The following is a 3,680-nucleotide window of genomic DNA, read 5'->3' as shown; positions in this document are numbered from 1 at the left end:
CCATTACAAATAATTTTCCAACATTCATAATCATTAGATTGAATATGTATGGTCATCCTAGTTTTCCAATAGCTAAAATTTGTGCCGCTAAATAGAGGTGGCCTATTAGATGCTTGTCCCTCGGGTAAGGAATAACTAGGGGTTGCCATGATCTACTCTAAGACGGTTAAGTCACAAAAACTAGAGTCTAGGCTCTGATACCAATTGTTATCCCAGATAGGACACCCAAGAGGGGGGGTGAATTGGGTTATTAAAAATTTCACAATATTAAAAATAACACAATATTCAGAATTTTAATTAAAAAAAAACCAGAATAATAATTATCAATATAAAAGTAGAAGAGATAGAGAGAGAAAATCAAACACTACGATTTATAGTGGTTCGGCACGCTAGGCCTACGTCCACTCCCCAAGGAACCTCCTTGAGAATTTCTTTACTATCAATTGAATAAATGCACCACCAAGCTTGTGGATTTGGCACAGGACTTACTCTTATCTATTGAGCCTCACTCAACAATAAATGCCTTACCCTTACAAAATCTCTCACAAAAATAAGGAATAAGAATAAGTGGTAATTGAACCCACTTTTACAATAATTCTCTCACAAAGAGTAGATATGAAAGTGTAAGAACAAAAGCTAGACTTAGATCTGAAAGTGAAAGAGAAGAATACAATTTGGAGCTCACAGAAAATTTTCTCTTCAAGTTGTTTTTTTTTCTCCACATCCAACACTTCTATTTATACACAAAAATATACCCGTTGGACGCTCCTTGCTGACGTCATGGCTTACATAAGCACGCTCCTGACGTCCTGGCTTACATAAGCACGCTCCTGATGTCATCGCTTACATAAGCACACTCTTGATGTCATCGCTTACATAAGCACACTTCCTTGATTTTGAATAGTCAGCAAAAGATAAAAAAAAATAAAACTGATTTTTTCTTTTTGTTATTTCAAACATGGAGCCACCATTTTTGTAGACAATTTAATACAAAGTTCACAACTTTCAAACAAACAAATAATTTTCTCCATCTAGTTTATAATATATATATATATATACACATATATATATAACTCCATCTTTTTCTTCTTGTTTGATTATAATATGATATAATCAATGTAAAAAATTTAATAGCGCACGTGATGTATTCTATTTATATTATATGCAATATATATAATGTTATATATGTTCTGATCAAATATTTGCACACACAGAAAAATCCCTTTAAATAATATTTATGATGGATCTGAAAATATATGCCCTCTTTAAAATATTGTATATGTTGTAGAGATTTTAAACTAAATATATTCTACCACTCCATATTAATTTTGTCAAAAGAAGACAACTCATTAATATCATATTTGTCAAGATAATACAACCAATCAATCATTTTAATCAATTTTAATTTTGTCAAAAAGTGAATAGTGATCAGCCTAAATTTTCAAAAAGTGAATAGTAAAGTTTTCAAAAATATTTTTATTTTAATTTTGTCAAAAGGTGAATAGTGATCAACCTAAATTTTCAAAAAGTGAATAGTAAAGTTTTCCAAAATATTTTTATTATAATATTTAACAAATATATATATTTTTAAAGAAGATAATATTTTGTGTCAAATAATATGTATATTAAAAAAAATCTAAATTATTACAAATAATATTTTAGACATCATCAAAATTAAATAATATGATTAACACTAGGGTCTCGCACTAGGCTTGAGCCCGGGCCCAAAAGAGCCTTTCCCGGGTTGCGGGCGGGCTTCGGGCAGCCTATGTTCTTTTTTACTATTCCATTAAGTCCTATTTGAGGTAAGAAGACCAAAATAGGGGTGAGCATGGTCCGGATTGGACCGGATTGGGGTAAAACCAGGACCAATCCGTTATTTACGGTTCTTGAAAATTTGGAACCAATCCAATCCGTTTAAATCATGGAACCAATCCGAACCAACCCATTTAAATACAAATTGGATTGGTTTAGGACCACGGATTCACATAATTAAATAACAAAAAAAAAAATATATATATATATATATATACATATAACACTTTAATTTCATAAAAATATAAACATACAGCTATATTAGTTCCACAATAGCAACATCTTTTTCTATAATAGCGACATACTGTTCCAGAATTTAAACAATCATAAGAAAACTGGTTTCACCGTAAGTATTTAAACCATTACAAATTAAAACTAAAAATTAACAAACAAAAGTAATAAAAGAAGATATTATACAGTTTTAGGTTTGAGTTTAGATTTTATATAGAATAAGAGAAGATATTATGGGGGAGGATGTATAATAAAAATATAGACTATTGGTATACGGTTCGGATTGGTTCCAATCGGGAACCGTGGGGTTCAATCCGGAACCAATCCATGGACTACAGATTTTTAATTCTTCAATCCGGAACCGAACCGCAGATTCAAAAAATCAATCCAAACCTATCGGATTGGACTGGATTGGATCGGATTACGGATTTCACGGATTCTTTGCTCAGCCCTAGATCAAAATATCATTTTCATCTACTTATATTCCATTTAGTCCACATTATTTTCTTATGTTTCAATGAGTCCTATTGGAGACATAATTACCAAAATACCCATAATGTGAATGTTCACATCGTCAATTTGAATGTTCATATTATCAATGCGTAGAGGCCCGGGCCGGCCCATATCGAGCCTCGTGGGTGTCCGAAAAAATTTGAATCGGGCCGGACCGGGCCACGGGCCAAAAAATTAGGCCTAGGCCCTGGCACAAGGGTATTCGAGCTTTGGACGGGCCGATGGATCGAGCCTCAGGTTGGGCCGGTGGGCTTGGGCCTAGCCTCGAGCTTAGGTCGGGCTTGGGCGAGCCTGGCCATTTTTTTTTAATTCTTTTTAATTTTTTCTACCAAAATTTTATTATTTTTCACAAAAAAAGACATTGCGCCTCGGGCGGGCTGGGCCTTGAACCGAGCCTTAAATGGGCCTTAAGCGGGCTGATGGGCGGGGCCGGGTTTCAAAGTGATGGCCTAGGGTCTCGAACATGCTCGGGCCCGGACCCAAATGAGCCTGTCCCGGGCCATGGGCGGGCTTCGGGCAGCCCACGGGCTGCGGGCCAATTCTATATTCCTATCAATGTGCATGTTAACATGTCAATGTGAATATTCACATTGTCAACGGGCCGGGCCTACCCCGGGCCGCGGGCAAGCTTCGGGCAGCGGGCAAATTTTACACTCCTATTAATGTTAATATTAACATGTCAATGTGAATATTCACATTGTCACGGGTTGGACCAAGCCCGCCTCGGGCTGCGGTTAGGCTTCGGGCCGCCCACGGGCTGTGGGCCAATTTTACACTCTTATCAATGTGAATGTTAACGTGTCAATGTGAATATTCACATTGTCAACGGGCCAGGTCGGGCCCGCTCTGGGCCGCTGGCCAATTTTGTACTCTTATCAATGTGAATGTAAACATGTCAATGTGAATATTCACATTGTCAACAGGCCGGGCCGGGCCCGCCCCGGGCCGTGAGCGGGTTTCGGGCAGCTACGAGGCGCGGGCTAATTTTACACTCCTATCAATGTGAATGTTAACATGTCAATGTGAATATTCATATTGTCAACGGGCCGCGGGCCAATTTTATACTCTTATCAATGTGAATGTTAATATGTCAATGTGAATATTCACATTGTCAACGGGTC

This window comes from Camellia sinensis, chromosome 6, assembly GCF_055761805.1.
Source record: "Camellia sinensis isolate YWXY chromosome 6, ASM5576180v1, whole genome shotgun sequence".
Lineage (NCBI taxonomy): Eukaryota > Viridiplantae > Streptophyta > Magnoliopsida > Ericales > Theaceae > Camellia > Camellia sinensis.
Note: the sequence above shows the minus strand (reverse complement) of the source record.